Raw genomic sequence first — 7,456 nt, forward strand, 5'->3', positions numbered from 1 at the left:
TATTTACTCACCCGCACAAAGCAGAACAAAATTACGGCGACCGGCCAATGGTTTCGCTTTCCGCACAAAGTAAAACTAAACTTCGACGACCGCAAAGCAGAACAAAACCCGGCGACCAGCCGATCATTTTCCTTCCACAAAGCAAAACTAAACTTCGACTACCGCCGATCCGCTGGAGAACACGACCGGACAAGAAAAAACTTTCACTTTCTCCTTTTCGGCCAAATAACCTATTCGGCCAAAAGTCCTATTCGAAAAAGTCTTATTCGGCCAAATGACTTTTTCGGCCATATGTCCTTCGACCAAAGTCCAATTTGGCCAAATGACTTCGCCAATAGTCTGCTCGTCTTAAAACTTTCGACCAAATGGCCCTCCCCGCGTTCTAGGCGCCTTCGACATCACACACCGAATCCGATGCAAGTCCATCTTTAAAACAGAAGTCTTGAATAAGCCCAGTTGGAAATCCAATCAGAATTCTTACTTATTTTCTACCAGGAACAAATTGGCAGGATCGCCAAATGTGCGGGTTGAAGAGTCCATTTGTTTGAGATTTTTATGTCCGTATCCATGCTGTTTGAAAAAAAGGAGCTTGAGAATGGTTTATTGTTGGCTGATCTAATGACAGAAATCATCCGTTACGAGAGATTGTGGTATTTGACAACTAAACACATTAATGTAAACTACTCATTTCGCAACTTATGTTTTACCCTCCATGCACCATAATTGAAACAGTCCGAATGATCCTTAGTTACGCGTGTAGATCTTGAGCCAAACTCCAGGGATTTTTTGAAGACTCCACATTCAAAAGGGCATGTCCGTGATTAAAACAGTTTGATTGACCTTTAGTTACGCTGCCTTGACACATTTCCTTCAACACATCGAAAAGGGCATGTAGGAGAACTGTTCCGATTTCCATCTCATTGAACATGTATTCATCTTATCGCTAAACAAAGAAATATGGCACCAATTTCGTCGCTTCTTATTGTCAACATGCGTGCTCACTGCTGAAAAAAATCTCAAAAATAATAAACAAACCAAATTTGTTTGCATTGCTTTATTTTTATTGGATTGGATGAACATCGATTATGAAATGAAATCAAGGCAGTTCCCTACCATATTTAAATCATTTTGATTGATTTTTCGTAACCCATGGCCTTGCTTCAAGGATTCTTTAGATGATCATAAATCTTTGCTGAAAAACTCATTCTGAGCAGGGATGGGGAAAATCAAATTTTCAGAAAATCGAGCTTGATCAAAGCTCACCCGCAATCTAACTTAAAATTTTCGAGTGATAAAAATTTGCCAGTGATTAAGAATCGTTTGAATATCGTATCTTCATTTAAAGCATTTACCGTTGCATTTTGAACTTTTTCCTATTACTATTAAACCATAACCAAATATAAGATATAACGGGACTTTGACAATTCTAATAATAGTATTAATTATTGTTTGAATGAAAATTCTTGTTTATTATCGTTCGAGTGCAAAACTTAGAGTTGTCGTGGCGACAACTCGCCTACTGTTTTCACTTGAAAGGTTTTCACATGAAAATTCCAATCATTATCGCCTGATAATGATTCAACATAACACTGATTCTGAGTAGTCTCCACACTATTCACTTCTCTTCGTTCTCGTGTTTTTGTTATCTATCTCTAATCTCGCTCCTCACCTTGCATTTCTCATGTCTCGTTACTCACTTCACACATTCAATTCATCAATTCTCATATTCCTCTGCTTGCTTTTTCACTTTTCACTTCTCATTTCTCACACAAAGTATCTCGCTGATTATTTTTCACATTTTACTACTGGCTTCTAACTTTTCACTGATCACAACTTATTTCGCAATTCTTACTGCTTGCTTCTCACTTCTCAATTATCATTCTTTCTCATCTCACTTCCGATATCCCAAAATCCCAGTTTACAATTCTCAATAGATTATAAAACTACTGAGTGCTTTTTAGTGAAATTCTCGATCCCTACTTCTCACTTGTTGTTTTTCACTTCTCACTTCATATCACTCATTCTTTTCATTTTCCTTTTCTCACTTTTCAATTCTTTATACTTTTTAATTTATAATAATTTAAAAATAAACACACGCCCTTATCAAACTATGACATCCTTAGTCAAAGAACATGTTTTTATCCAGTGAAAAAATCTTCAGGGAACGGAAGCTAAAATTTTATCAAAAGAGGAAAAATACAATTTTGTTTTTTTTATAATTTTATTATAGATATTATTACCAAGATCATAATATTTAATAGGCATTTTATGAGACAGATCAAAACAGCTGTTTTCTCGTTTTATCTGCTTTGACATTTAGTGGAGCCCGTTTGTTTGTAATTTCACGCTGAACATTCCGATGGGTCCCATCATCATTTCTGCCTGTTTTACTTTTCGTCTCAGGGCTTAAGAACAAGTTTTTCTGTATTCTTAAAACTTGTCGTTAGATAATTCATACCATTGCATTCTAAGCATGAAATGCTGAAGAAAACACGAATGAAAAGTAAATGTTACAAACATTATTTTGTGTTCGGACCTAACAGAATGTTACGCAGAATTATACCAAAACAAATCATTGAAGTAAATAATCGGCCACGCGAACGTCTCATAAAATGAGTGCGCGTGGGTAAGAGAACGTTTTGATTTTTAAGTAATAAAAAGATAAACTAGCAGCGCCATCAGTTTGACAGGTATTCTGGCCACTATTATCATGTAATGTAAACGATTTGAATAAACAACAAGGAGATATGGAGTTAGATAACTTTTGGTCATTTTCTAAAAATATTTGGGTTTCCACACTTGTTTCATTACCATATATACGTTCAATCAGGTGAACATTATACCATTTCGATAACCTATTGTAAAGAGTACTTTATGGTACAGAACACCAATCCGTTGTTTTCCAAGAAGTCAAAACATACATTGAATAATTTTTGGGACTGTGGGGTAAAAGTACAGGAACCGGTGGGCAAGAGACTGCAAATGAATCTTCAAGTTATGATGTCAAACCCTATCTCCGGCCGAAATAAGACATCTTCCAAAGCGTAAAGATCCACAACTAAGAAAAATGGAAGAATTCAGAAATTATCACAAGTTTTAGGATAAATTGAATATTCGTTGTTAGAAAGGACTTAGCGAACAAAGCACTGAAGCGAAATAATGAAATTGTATTGGACTTGTTGTACACCTAAACATAGTACGAAAACACAATTTCATCTAAATGCTAGTTTCATTTAATCAAAAAACATTCAGAAATTACGCAACGTTTAGCTGGGAGGGTTGCGAGATGTGACGATCCATATATTTTAGAGGATTCATACAAATAGTGTAAGATAGGGGAGGGTGATGAAAGAGCGAAATTTTACGTTACGTGATTGGTGGACTTTCCTTAAGAAAAATGCCTTTGTATACGCCACGCGAAACCTGATATATATTTTTACCTCTGTAGTTTTTGTACACCCAACCAGAGATTGCAACATTTTATTGCAATCTCGCATTAATTCGTGTACAGTTTGCCATAATTTGCGACATATGCACAGATTGTATTAATAAACGGCAGGCCCTTGTATTAGGTCTCCGGTCACGAGAAATAAGAACTGGTTATGTATTTAGTGTCTAACATTGAATCTAATTTTACACTCCCCATCGAAGTGAAATGTTGTATACTTCGACAACCTCACAACCATACAAAAAATTCGGTCAAAGACGAATTGAACCAGACCCTCCACCCTTAGCACAGATCGACTGACGCGCTAACCACCTGGACTATTTACCAGATGAGGAACGACGCGACAAAGGCAATCATAATCCACGTTTCATGCTATGCAGATGTGACAAGTGGAAGGGTAACAGGTATAGCAATGAGTGATACGAGAAGAATAAGCACCATCATATTTGCGTCCTTTTCCGTTATCAAGCTAAATGGAATCGGAAGATTGTGTAGTTAAAGTTATACTGCATGACATTCTATACTTGTTCAAGGAGAAAACGAGATTCGTTTGGATGTATTAGTTGAAACCAAATAAACCGACTTAATACAATGAGCTGTATTAACAAGTATGACATTCTCTGATCGGTTTGAATGCGAGATTTGATACAAAATGCTTAATATAAAGAATGTCACACAGAATTGTTTTGGGTGTATATATAAAAAACAATAGTTTTCGTATGGAAGTGCACATTTTAGGACCCTCCCCTTTCAGAGTTACGTTATCTTTAAATATTCCCTAATATATGCTCATTAAACATCAATTAAATGTTATTAACTCTTATTTGTGTTATATACTTAAAGCACATGATTGATAAGATATACTCTTACCCATCGATGCCTTTTACCCCACCGGTGGGGTAAGAGTGCGTTTTCACTCTTGCAATAAGGGTTCTACTAAGACGAATCTCAATAATTTCAATATTTTTTCTACTGGGTAACATAAAGGAGGAGTATATGAATCATCGACACTGATTTGATATAGAAGCTTGCTTCATAAGGGCCACATGATCGATTGAAAACAAGTGCGTACTCTTGCCCCACTTTACTCTAATCTGTATCTACTTTCGTTTATTCCAAAACGAGACAGCCAGACAATGGTGAGAACTGTTTTTACGTGCGTGGCAAAAAAATCGACATTTAAACTGCTTTACTCGCAACAATTTGCATTCGACGGGTATCCTTAAAATAAGAGTAAATATTTTGATTTTTTCAACATATCACAAAAGTTTCTATGCATCAGTGTTATACGAAATTCTAATTATTATCTCATGGATGCCTACAGATAAAATCTTGTTTTACCATTAGATTTTTTCATGAAATGTCTATGGCCAAAATATGCCAAGTTCTATACTCTTTTCCGTTGAATCACCCTCCACACCAGAGCTGAGGTGATGCTCCTTCACAACTTTTCCACTTCATTTCATACCACCAGGGTGAAAGTCGAAAGGATATGACGGGTGAAATTGAAACTTTTCTGTATTCTTCCGGCTGTAGTGCCAAGATGCCTCTGTTACATTGTGGAAAATCCTCTGACGTATTCCAACCTCCATTCCTCTTGTACCATCGCCGGAGTCACCGACTGAGTGTGGCTGTGAACCTGATTGAGGGACACGTGTTTATTTATTTACGTTGCGAGGAAACAGTTTCTTTCGTTTCTTTTCTATTCTCTGGGATTCCAACTCATAGTAGCGATAATGATCTTTGATTCCGTTGGGACGTTCGCTGCGAGGCTTGCCATAGAGTAAACTTCTTTATTTCCCGGATTGAATTGATGGACTGTTGGGGATGTGGATGTGTTATTCTGCGAAGTGATACCACCTTTAATTTGGGATTAATTTGTTTTCTTTGCAGGATGGAATGGGTCGAGCTGAAGATAGTTTCGGGAGGATTCAACTGACGGGCCAACAATGGTTCTGGACATCTTACAGCTTCCTCGATACGGTCCAAACATGGGCAGCCATTTCTTGGTAGGTATAATTGTATTTGCAATTGAACCGACAGTTATACCAATTATTTAATTTCGCAGATCTTCGCAACTTTAGTGTTAACACACGTGATTCCGAGGGATACTTGGAGAAATCAATTATTTCTGGGTCGATCGATTAGAAGTGCTCTAATCACTTTCGGGTAGCGGACAGTCATGGCACCTCCTGTTTTCGGTTGATCGGACGAGGTCACCATAGGCAGGTTCTCTCAGGGTTGAGGAGAAGGTGGAGTCATATTCAGAGATTCAATCCAGACTCCACTGGTCGGCGGAAGCCGGCAAGGATTTGAAGTGAGTTTGTATCGAGAAGCTTGAAAAGAATCTAAACTTACTTACGGATGTGTTTTCTTCTGGGTTAGGTTGGATGCACCAACGCGATCTCTAGAGCACGTGCTACTCAAGAAATATTTATGCAATCACGAGCCGGAAGCATCGAAGCCAACTGCCTCAACGATCTCAAACTCATTCAGTGGCGGGCAGTGTAAGTAATGTTTGAAGTTGACTTTCATAGATCCTTAGGAGTTCGGATAAATTTCAATTTTCTATCTTTAGAATTCGCCTGGACGCCAGTACAATTATCATGCCCAACCTCAGAACCTTCAAGCTCCTTCGTCTGCAGCATCAGGGTCATCACGCGATCACGGTCCTGGATCGGCCTCCGCATCGTCATCAAAATCTATCAACTGTGTGCCTGCTCCAGGGAAATTATTTCTCGCTCCTGCCCACAGCATATGTACCGCAGACGACAGCGCTATCTGAGGTAATATACCTTTCAGGCACTCTTTATAACAACAGCCTCATCAACCCGTCACCAAATGGTAGCCTAATAGCGAGTAGTGTACCCACAAAGTTAGATAGTCTCAATGAAGTGTAAATAGAAAAAATTTTGCTGAAAGCGAACACACTTTTTTTTTCTCGCAAACGTTAGGACATCTAGGAAAAGTCGATTTCGAGAAGTATGAAGCAATTGTAATGGAACTTGTTACGTTGTTTAAGTTGGACTCTCTGTTGTATGATTCTTTATAATTGGTGAAAATCGTCTGAAAATCAATGGTTACATGTTCGGAAATCAGAAATTTAAATAATTATATTTCTCCAATCTAGATCCTTCCCATCTGTGGATAACCTGTGAAATAACAGAGCTTATAGTCGATCAAATTAGCAAACTAAACCTGGTGCAAACGTGTTTTAGAGGATACATCATAGTTTGGGCTCAAATTAATCAAAATGAAATTTGATTCGGACAAGTACTAGGACATAACAACAAAAATAACTTCAATATAAACGAGTAACAGCACAAGGTTTAGCCAGCTTTAGAGGAAGGTAGTTGAATAAAATACGCAAAGCAAAAATAAAACTCTGCAAAGTCGCCAATTAAAAGGATAATCGATATGAGTACGTTGGTTGGGAGTGAACAGGGGAGGGTTTAGTATTTCATAAAAAATATACATATCATATACAGTAACAAATAAGGCACTGGATAAAAATGCTAATAAATCATTTGAAATGGAGCTTGTTTGTATGTTTCGTTATTGACATCCGAAACACAAATTTTCTCATGATGACAGTTGTTGACAATGACATTTAAACACACTTGATCTTCTGTTACTTAGGCCGATACAAATATTAAATTTCTTTTATGTCCGACAGCTTTTGAAAGGTAAGAGGGAAGTAAAAAAAATCAAGGAAATGAAAAAAAAACTAAAAGTGTTGATGGCGCTACTTCGACGAGAAACAACACGCCCCACAAAGTCGATCTAATATGTCATTCATCCACCTATCGTGCGTGAGGGGATCGTGTATGAACTCAAGATCGTAGAAGGTCAACCAGTAAACAACTACATCTATTGTTTAGAGACTAAATGTGATGATTTGATCCGATACGAACAAAAGTCTAATGCTTTCAGTGCGAATGTCCTCTGCAAATTATTATTTAATTACTTACAAACTACCTTAAGGTCTGAGGAAGGTTTTCCGTTAAA

At 37.4% G+C, this 7,456-nt stretch overlaps 1 pseudogene; it reads left to right on the top strand.

Moving 5' to 3' along the window:
* LOC134209250 (zeta-sarcoglycan-like) overlaps positions 1–6,233 on the top strand; it is a 151,553-nt pseudogene extending 145,320 nt beyond the window's left edge.
* Positions 6,234–7,456: the final 1,223 nt, after the last annotated feature.

The sequence above is a fragment of the Armigeres subalbatus genome, chromosome 1, assembly GCF_024139115.2.
Source record: "Armigeres subalbatus isolate Guangzhou_Male chromosome 1, GZ_Asu_2, whole genome shotgun sequence".
Taxonomy (NCBI): Eukaryota; Metazoa; Arthropoda; class Insecta; order Diptera; family Culicidae; genus Armigeres; species Armigeres subalbatus.